At 36.5% G+C, this 9,872-nt stretch overlaps 1 long non-coding RNA gene across 1 annotated transcript; it reads right to left on the reverse strand.

The window, feature by feature from the left end:
- Nucleotides 1–1,769: 1,769 nt before the first annotated feature.
- On the reverse strand, nucleotides 1,770–7,480 carry LOC105522509. The gene is made up of 4 exons (XR_001003454.1): nucleotides 7,410–7,480; nucleotides 6,652–7,002; nucleotides 6,414–6,453; nucleotides 1,770–1,968 (listed from the first exon to the last, which is right to left on the reverse strand). It is a non-coding gene; the product is annotated as an uncharacterized LOC105522509 (long non-coding RNA).
- Nucleotides 7,481–9,872: the final 2,392 nt, after the last annotated feature.

Raw genomic sequence — 9,872 nt, forward strand, 5'->3', positions numbered from 1 at the left:
ATGAACACTTGAGCCACCACAACCCATCTTTGTCAAATGTGAACACTGTCTTTTTTTTTTTTTAAACTTTATAACTTTCAGTAGGATCTGCTTTAGGAACTGAGTCTTGATGCTCCCTATGTTATGAATTTTAGCTATGTTTTAATACAGTTATTTCTCATTGTCTTGGAATGATTACTTTGAAAGTTTCATCGTGTGATTTTTTTTAAAAAAGGTAAAATTTAATATCAAAACAAGTTATTGTATATATTATAAATATGTATTATACATATAAAACACAAACTAATTGTAAGGCTACATGCTAGTCACATTAGTTTTCTTTTAATTCCTTACTATATGGGCAATACAACGTACTTGCCATTAGTTCTGGCTCTTCAAAAATAACAAAACCTAATTTAATAGTCTGGTGCTTAAAAACAAATGCAATGAACTCATCTAAATTTTGGCTCAACTGTGCGATTCAGGGAAAGTTACTGTCCTAAATTTCTTTATTTGTTGATATGATTTGGCTGTGTCTCCACCCAAATCTCATCTTGAATAGTAACTCCCACTATTTCCACATTTCATGGGAAGGACCCAGTGGGAGGTAAATGAATCATGGGGATAGATCTTTCCTGTGCTGTTCTCATGATAGTGAATAAGTTTCATGAGATCTGATGGTTTTAAAAACAGGTGTTTCCCTGCACAAGCTCTCTCTCTCTTTTTTTTTTTTTGAGATGGTGTCTCACTCTGTCACCCAGGCTGGAGTGCAGTGGTGTGATCTTGGCTCACTGCAACCTCTGCCTCCCAGATTCAAGCAATTCTCCTATCTCAGCCTCCTGAGTAGCTGGGATTACAGGAGCCTGTCACCACGCCTGGCTAATTTTTGTATTTTTAGTAGAGACAGGGTTTCACCATGTTGGTCAGGCTGGTCTCAAACTACTGACCTCGTGATCCACCTGCCTCAGCCTCCCAAAGTGCTGGGATTACAGGTGTGAGCCACTGTTCCTGGCCGGCTCTTTATTTTTGCCTGCTGCCATCCATGTAAGATGTGACTTGCTCCTCCTTGCCTTCTGCCATGATGGAACTGTGAGTCCACTAACCCCTTTTTCCTGTATAAATTACCCCCTCTTGGGTATGTCTTTATCAGCAGCATGAAAACGGACTAATACATCAGTAAAATGGTGAAATAACAGCAACATTATGGAGTTGTTGTGAGCAAAAACATGTAAGGTGCTTGGTTTAGCACCTATTACATAGTAATAATTCAATACAAATTTATTTCTTTCTTTTAGAAATAATTTTTTTTTCTAAAGAAGGTTAAATTTTCTTTATGTCTTGACATTTAGAAAATTAACTCTGTTCATGTTGTTTTATGAATTAGTAGTATCCTCACCTTCCAACTAGATAAGAACCTATTATTTTTGCTCCTGTGAAAAAACAGAGGTGCCTAACTTGCTGTGTCTCCTCACATCTTCCCCCTTCTTCCTCCCCTCCAAGTTCTTTGGATCAACTGGAGAGAGGGGTGTTATAGAAGTTTTATCACTTGGCATTGTCATACCACTGTCTACTATAAGGAAAACATACCAGTGAACCAGTGAGTCTGGTCTTTCCTCTTAGTGGAGAGAAGGGCATGTGGTCACAGTTTCTCTACCAGATGGAAGAGGAGTGGCTCAGTTTTCAGTTTTGTTTAATCACTGTAGACTTTCACTTTAGATTTCCCACTTTCTCAATCCCAAAGTAGGATGCTGCTCTGTGCTTAATGGTAACAGCTCACAGACTCATCAGAATTGAAATGAACAAATATTTATTGATCTTTTATAACAAGGCAATATTGCTTAAAGGAAAACAAACAAACATAAAATATTCCATTGACAATGCATTTTTTCATCTGTTCGGCACAATGCTTTTGTCATAATGGAGATGTGATAACAAACTTTCCAGGACATTCAGTCTTCGGCGGCAGCACTTAGGACAGATGACTGGCTGCTGCAATGTGACTATAAGAATGCCTGACTCACCAAATGATTTCCTAGAATAGTTAGCTGGGTGGAGACTCACCAAGTTAATAACTAAACCCAACCCTCAAGTCTGTTGACAAAGGACATATTTGAGCTTAATGACTCTGTATACACCCAGAAAGATAAAGGAGGCTTTGAGATCCTGCTTGGTAGACTGGGAAGATGAAAATGACTCATTAGGTACCTGGAACACTGAATGGCCTGCACTGGAAATATTTTGAAAGGTGAGTTGAAGTACTTAACCAGTCTTTCAGAGGTTATACCATATCAAGCCTGAGGCAGATGATGATTCAATAAATATCTTTTAAAAGAGAGAAAATGTTGTGCAACAGAAACATAGGGCAAAACAAATAATCTCTTCATTATGAACAGGTGAGTCAAAAGCTGTGCTGGCTTAGAAAATGAAAAACTAGTTAAATACCTCCACAACTTTAAAACATTTTCTACTTAACTATAATGTTAAATGACCTAAGGTATATGAAGCATCTATCCCAGTGTCTGGCTGCCATATGGTGTCACTCAATGTATTTTTCTTCCTTTCAACTCTGATCTTTGCTTTTTTTGATTTGTTTAAGACAAAAAAGTACTTTAAGATGATATCGCTGTCTAGTTTCATGTAAGTCCATATTTTGAAGATATTAGTGTCTGAAGTCTAGCACTCTGTTGGTTTTACTGTTAACAATAAACATGACAAGAAATTTAGTCATCTGTATCAAACATCTGTCATGTGGTTCAGAAATTATTTTGGGGCAACATTTTGGAATGAGGACTGTTAGCTCACTTTGGTATACTCATGACTTTGTTGAAACAGTACACATAACAAAAATATAAATTTTAAAAGTATCACTGGTAACTCCACGTAGTTATTCATTTTTAAATGCTAAACTATGAGTATTGATATTTTAAGTTTGGATCCAATTTTTCTGGTTCTTTCCCTGAGAAAATAAATGATGCTTTGAAATATTAGTGAATTAGAGCAACTTTTCAACTTTTCCACAATAAATTATTCCTCAGGCTAGAAAAAAAAGTGATTCCACAAATACCATTCAAAGTCATTTCATTCTGAATCAGGATAACAAACACTCTCATACATAAAATCAAATATATAAGAAATGAACAATCTAAAATCTATGGATGTGTCTTTTTCAGCTCTATCTAGTCTCCTATTGCATGTTTTCTTAAAAGTGTATATTCAATCATTCTATATATTTAGGACTTCATTAAACTTTGAGATAACCTCAAAATATATTTTGTCATCATTTAATCACCTATCTCTCACTTAGTGAGGTTGTTACTGAATCAAGGTTTTTCTTTTCTAGAATATGTTAATATCACTATCTTCTAGGACAAAATATCAGTAAAAAATTCATGAGGATTTACTTGACTGAGCATATGTGTAATTTTTAAGACTGGATTTTAACTCTTCGAGAACTCACCTTCCTATTTTGTACCCTTTCTGCCTCTCTGCTCCAACAAACACTGTTTGGGGCAAGTTTAACCTCAATAGATACAACCTTGTTGTTGGGCCAGTCCGTCTGCCGACAGGATGCAACTTGTAAGAAGGAAAGGCACTGGTGTGCGAGAAAGATTGCAGCTGGCAGCTGAGACAGGTCTGTCGCTTCCTTTCCCTTTGCTTTGCTACCAAGTCTATGCGTGCCTCAGAAGTAGGCCATGTAACTCTGGAGTGTCAGGAGCTGTGACTGATTCCAGGCTCTTTGTAAGGAAGAGGAGAAAAAGGATGCAGAATAATTGAAGGGGAGGTGGTGATCCCCAAAGGAGGAGCAAAGAAAGAATGGCCTGAAGACTTCAAATGCTTGGCAACCTTATTTTTTTACCTAGGGCCAGCATTTGTATGAATACGGGTGCCTGTGTGAATTTGTATACAGGAAGGAACTAGCATTGTGAAATAACCCCAAACAACGACTGGTCAGTCTGCCTCCCTTTGAAAAACAACAATAAAGAAAAAAACTACTTTGAATAATCTTATAACAGGAAATAACACAATGGAAACTGGAGAATTTTGGTGTGGAGAAATCTAAGCACTTAGAACAATAGAGGCTAAGTAATTAAAATACTGTGCATATATAATTGAAGTTGAAAAATAAACAGGGTATTTTAGGCACCCAGTTTACTAGGCAGCAAGAAAGGTAATGAAATTTGCTTTTAACAGTTTATTTATAAAATGCTCCTTACTATTCTTATGTTAACATATTTTTTATATTGACAACTGACTCCTTGGAAAGCGTGAAAATAATACTATCAGGGAGCTTTACTAATAATCCTTTAATGCTTTGTGAGTAATGAATAAGATATTTAATAAACTGACTTTGAAGTGATCATTGATGAGATTGCTTATTTATACTCAAAACAATGAAACAAACTACTTAAAGTTGAATAAAAATGCACTTATCTCCATGAACTACTTGCAATAATTAATTCTAAAATGACTATTAAGCTAGTAGTACATTGTATGAGAAGTTTAAGCCATATTCAGGTCAGGGGTAAAAAATATTTTAGACTTTTGTGCTAAGTATGAAAACTTAGGTATTAGCCTGATGTTTCTTTTACTAAGCCTTGTACTTTATATAGCTTGTTCTATATTCAGTTATGTAATCTTAGAGTAGCTGAAAGGATATTAAAACAATACCTTTCAATTTATATGTAATTGAAGTTGAAAATAAAGGGAATTTTAGGCACCCAGTTTAGTTTACTAGGCAGCAAGTAAGGTAATGAAAGCAATAGTCACCCATTGGCTAGGTTTTCAAATATATCACAGATATTTAGTACTCTCATCTTCAAGTAAAATTGTAAACCTTATTCTCTTTGGATTGCAACTTCCTTCAGATCATAGTAGTAAAGAATTGACAAAGGATTGATTGCATACGTTTCAGAAAAATACATATTGGTAATATTAAAAATCTATTAATAAAGATGAATGGGTTATTGCAGAATTAAAAAGGCATATGTATCATATTTTACTTTAGAGTAAGTTTCTCCTACTATTATGAAGTAGAGATGTCATGTATGTGACTAGTTATTAGACAGCCATCAGATTATTGTGATAAATACATACCTACATGTAACCTAGATCATTACAGGAAGAAGTTACTGAAGTAATAATACACCACAGAAATAATACCATGAAGATAAGTGCTAAGGAATGAAGTTCTTTCCCTATGAATTCTAACTAATTCATTATTTCCAGTCTATCTCATTTCAAGACCTGTATTTCCCTTTTAGATACAGGACACCTGGGTTGTCTGATCATAAACTCTTTCTCCAGTGGCCTTTGGCCTTGTAAGTAGATCTGTTTTGTTTTGACAAAGAGTGTCTAAGAAAGGAGGAAGTGAGGAGGGACTTGAAGATGTGCTACTGCTGGAATCAAATTTTGATTTTCTAGTTTTGCTTGGTAGGAAGCCTACTTATCATTTGTACTACTCTTCCATAGTTAGTGTGTTCGAGCAACTTAAAGTTCAGTGGCAACTCCTTATAGACTTACTGTTCAGAGTTTGTTTATTGTAAAGAATTTGCTTTTGACAGTTTGTTTATAAAATGATCCTTACTAATCTTACATTAATTCTTTACATCACTTTATTCTTCATTTTCACTTCCTTTGTTTGCCTCAGTTTGATTCATTATCCTTCAATCATTCAAATATTCTTCATTATTCAAATCGCTGCTTTACTGACCCATTCTCTAAACATATTTTTTATATTGACAACTGACTCCTTGGAAAGAGTGAAAATAATAATACTATCTGTTAGGGAGCTTTACTAATAATCCTATAATGCTTTGTGAATAATGATTATTTTAATAAACTGTATCTTTGAAGTGATCATTGATGAGATTGCTTATTTATACTCAAAACAATGAAACAAACTACTTAAAGTTGAATAAAAATGCACTTATCTCCATGAACTACTTGCAGTAATTAATTCTAAAAAGTCTATTAGGCTAGTAGTACATTGTATGAGAAGTTTAAGCCATAAGTATGAAAACTCAGGTATTAGCCTGATGTTTCTTTTACTAAGCCTTGTACTTTATATAGCTTGTTCTATATTCAGTTATGTAATCTTAGAGTAGCTGAAAGGATATTAAAACAATATCTTTCAATTTTGCTTTTCTTTTCCAGTAGCTAGCTTCCATGTTAATCAGCATGTTCAAGCTTCCTTCTCATTAGTTTTTAAGAATTCTAGGAAATACTTTCCATGGCATGTTGTGAGAGATTTTATTATAGGATTAAAATCCGTTCAGCAAACAATAGGCACACATGAGGCAGGGTCCAGGTATTCTGTCTTATAAGCCAACACTGCACTTTAGGTAACGCTAGAAATGGAACTACATTTAATTATTTTCTACTTTCTGTTTATGGCAAAAGTAGCCATGTCAAACATTTTTCATGCCATATCTTACCTCAGATTCTCTACCTTGTTTCTGGACAGTAGAAAAGCTGCTGGAAAAAAAATGCAAAAACAAGTTTTTGACTGGAGTTCATATTTTTCATTCAATGTCTGCTGGGCCCTCAATGTAACTTTTTTTTTCTATTTTTTTTTTTTTTTTTGAGAGGGGTCATCCTTCTATCATTAACTACTCCTAATCTTCACTGCTGCACAGAGTTTCCATATTTAACAACAGATGGCTTTGCTTTTACTTTATAGATGAGGCCAAAGCACTAGGTAGGTGAAAGATTCTTGTATCGGTTCAAACCCCGAGAGTGCGCCAACAGACAACAGGAGGCGGTGTGGAGCAACATGCTGTTTTAATGAGCGCCTGGGTGCAGGCGGGCTGAGGCCTAAAATGGCATCAGCACCAAATGAGGATAGGGCAGAGGTTTTATAGTCTCCTGTAAACAGGAAGTGTCTTAGTCTGATGTAACTGCTAGGTGGTACCTGGACGGCCTCTCTTCACAGGGTACATGTCTTCTGGCTAACTCTCTTCCTGCTTCTGCTATCTTGCTGACGCACACTGCTAGGGCACGTGGCTTTGCGCCTGAGGACAGGGCCTGAGGAGGGCGGAGTTATTCATTCCCTTAAGCTTTCAGGCCTTGGGGAGAATCTTTCCATAGGAGCTTTTTCAGCTTTACCAACTACAGTCTACACACTTACCTGCTTCCACACACACCCTTATGGTTTTCTTTCTCAGTGGAAAAAATGTGCTTCTCTTGGTAAAGTCCAGCCCATTCATCTGTGCTCCTGAACACAGCCTCTCCAATGTACTTGTTATACATATATATATATGTATATGTATAACATATATATATGTATATACAATGTACTTGTTATACATACATATGTATAACATATATATATATCTATATATATATATATATCCCCCGTCCCCTGCCACCACGGAGTCTTCCTATGTTGCCCAAGCTGGTCTTGAACTCCTGAGCTCAAGTGATCCACCCACCTTGGCCTCCCAAAGTGCTGAGATTACAGGCACTAGCCACTGTGCCCAGCCTGTCCTTGTGCCTTTGATTCATCATTTATACTCTCCTTTATTTTTCCATTGGCCCTTTGTCACAGGTCTTAGTCTTCTGCCAGCTGATAAATGGGAATGTTCCACAGGTTCAGTTCTCACCCTTTTTCTTCTTTCATTGTGTACATCACAAAGGAGATCTTACCCACATTCATGGCTTCTGCACTCACATTAAAGCCATGTACACCCGCCTTCAGTCCGAGGTGAGCTCTAGGTGCCCACAGGACCTCTCTACCTATCTTCTCAAAGATAATCTTAACATGTTCAAAATGAATCCATTATAATTGATGTATTTAGTCCATTCTCACACTGCTAATAAAGACATACCCAAGACTGGAGAATTTATAACGGAAAGAGGTTTAATTGACTCACAGTTCAGCATGGCTGGGAGGCCTAAGGAAACTTACAATCATGGCAGAAGGGGAAGCAAACACATCCTTTTTCACATGGTGGCAGCAAGAAGAAGTGCAGAGCGATGGTGGAGAGCCCCTTATGAAACCACTAGATCTCATGAGAACTAATTCACTATCATGAGATAGAATTCCCATGATTCAGTTTTTCCCACGTGGTCCCCTCCCAATACACATGGGAATTATGGGAACTACAGTTCAAGATGAGATTTGGATGGGGACTATATTGTTTGAGAATAAAAAAAATCATTTCTTCTGTATTCCCCTTGTTCTGTGTTCTCTCTATAGGGCATAGCATTATGATTTTAACATCCTGAAACCTAGGAATCATCTCCTGTCTTCCCTGTCTTTCACTCTCTTACCTTCAGAGAATCACCAAGCTCTGTTGAACTTAATAATAATTAATAGTGCTGAATATGGCAAGGCATGTTTTTTTTATTTTTTATTTTTTATTTTTGAGACAGAGTCTCAGTCTGTCGCCCAGGCTGGAGTGCAGTGGCACGATCTCGGCTCACTGCAAGCTCCACCTCCAGGGTTCATGCCATTCTCCTGCCTCAGCCTCCCGAGCAGCTGGGACTACAGGTGCCCGCCACCTCACCCGGCTCAGAGACGGAGTTTCACCGTGTTAGCCAGGATGGTCTCGATCTCCTGACCTCGTGATCCCCCTGCCTCGGCCTCCTAAAGTGCTGGGATTACAGGCGTGAGCCACTGCACCTGGCCGGCAAGCATTTTTTAAAGAAGACTAAATGTATTTTCTCAATCTTCACAGTCACTGTGTTATGTGAGTGGCTAATATAATCTCCATTTTCAAATTAAGAAAATTGAGACATCGAGAGGCAAAATAACTTACCGTAGTCACACAGGTAATAAAGGGCAGATGGGATCCAAATCTAGGCAGTTTACAGTGCTGGCCTCTTAACAACCACACCATGGTAGGCTTACTAAATGCCAGGATCTTAAATACCTCTTCAGTTCATTTCCTCCTATTCTTTCTCATTTTGGTACTTGGTTCATGTGCTTCTTATTTTGTACTGTGTAACTTCTTACAACCTGCTGCTCTAAATCCATTTTTAAGATATCTTAGTAATTAACCTTCATCAAAATTTTCAAGATATTGGCTAAGCTATGTCTTCGTAATCTATAGATTTGAGATTTTGTTTCAAGAAAATTATATTCAATTATATATTTGAATTTTTCCCATTCCATATATTATTTTCTTCCATGACAATGATTATTTGTTTAATATCCATACCACCTCCTTTCTTATTTTATCTCTGTTCTTTTCAAATTCATTTTATGTTATTTACTCAAGGCTATTCTTTTTGTCCTAGACTGTATTTTTATCCATATCTATGTCTTACCATTTGTTGACTCTAATGAGAATTTCACCTCTGTAATAATTTCATTTTATGTTTCTATTCATCTCTGAGCTCCACAGACTCACTTTTTATCTCCTGTTCTTGTTTCAGCTCTCTTTTGATCTATCTCTTGTTATTTCAGGATTTTTTTTTTTTTTTTAAGGAAAGCCAACTTGCCTTTGGTTTCTTTGAGTCTTGGGAGAACTGTTTGTTTGAAATTGGCCTGTTTTTCTAAGAAGAGATCTGAAATTTTGTGTTCTTTATTTGCCTTTTCTTTTTTCCTCCTATGTATTTTTTCTTTACTGTCTAACTTCTACCAGGGAAATGGATGTTTCAGAAAGAGTTAAAGATAAAGACAAGTGGTAGTTTCTGAAATTAAAAAATAAATGTATACAAGTTTTGAGAGAGATTTTTATAAATTCCTTAATCTTTCCAGGCTGAGCCTGGATGACCTAGAACATAAAGTTCTCCTGTAGTATAGAAAGGATGTCCTTTCAGTCAATGGTGGTGAACTCAGAAAGCTTGCTTTCCAACAGGGAAGGAAGATAGGATGTAGGGAAAGTTAAAGAAAGCTTGTCTATTTTCTAGGAAAAAAAGGGGAAGGGGAGAGGAGAGAGAGAGAAAAG

Source organism: Colobus angolensis, unplaced genomic scaffold (genome assembly GCF_000951035.1).
Source record: "Colobus angolensis palliatus isolate OR3802 unplaced genomic scaffold, Cang.pa_1.0 Scaffold431, whole genome shotgun sequence".
In the NCBI taxonomy this organism is placed as follows: Eukaryota; Metazoa; Chordata; class Mammalia; order Primates; family Cercopithecidae; genus Colobus; species Colobus angolensis.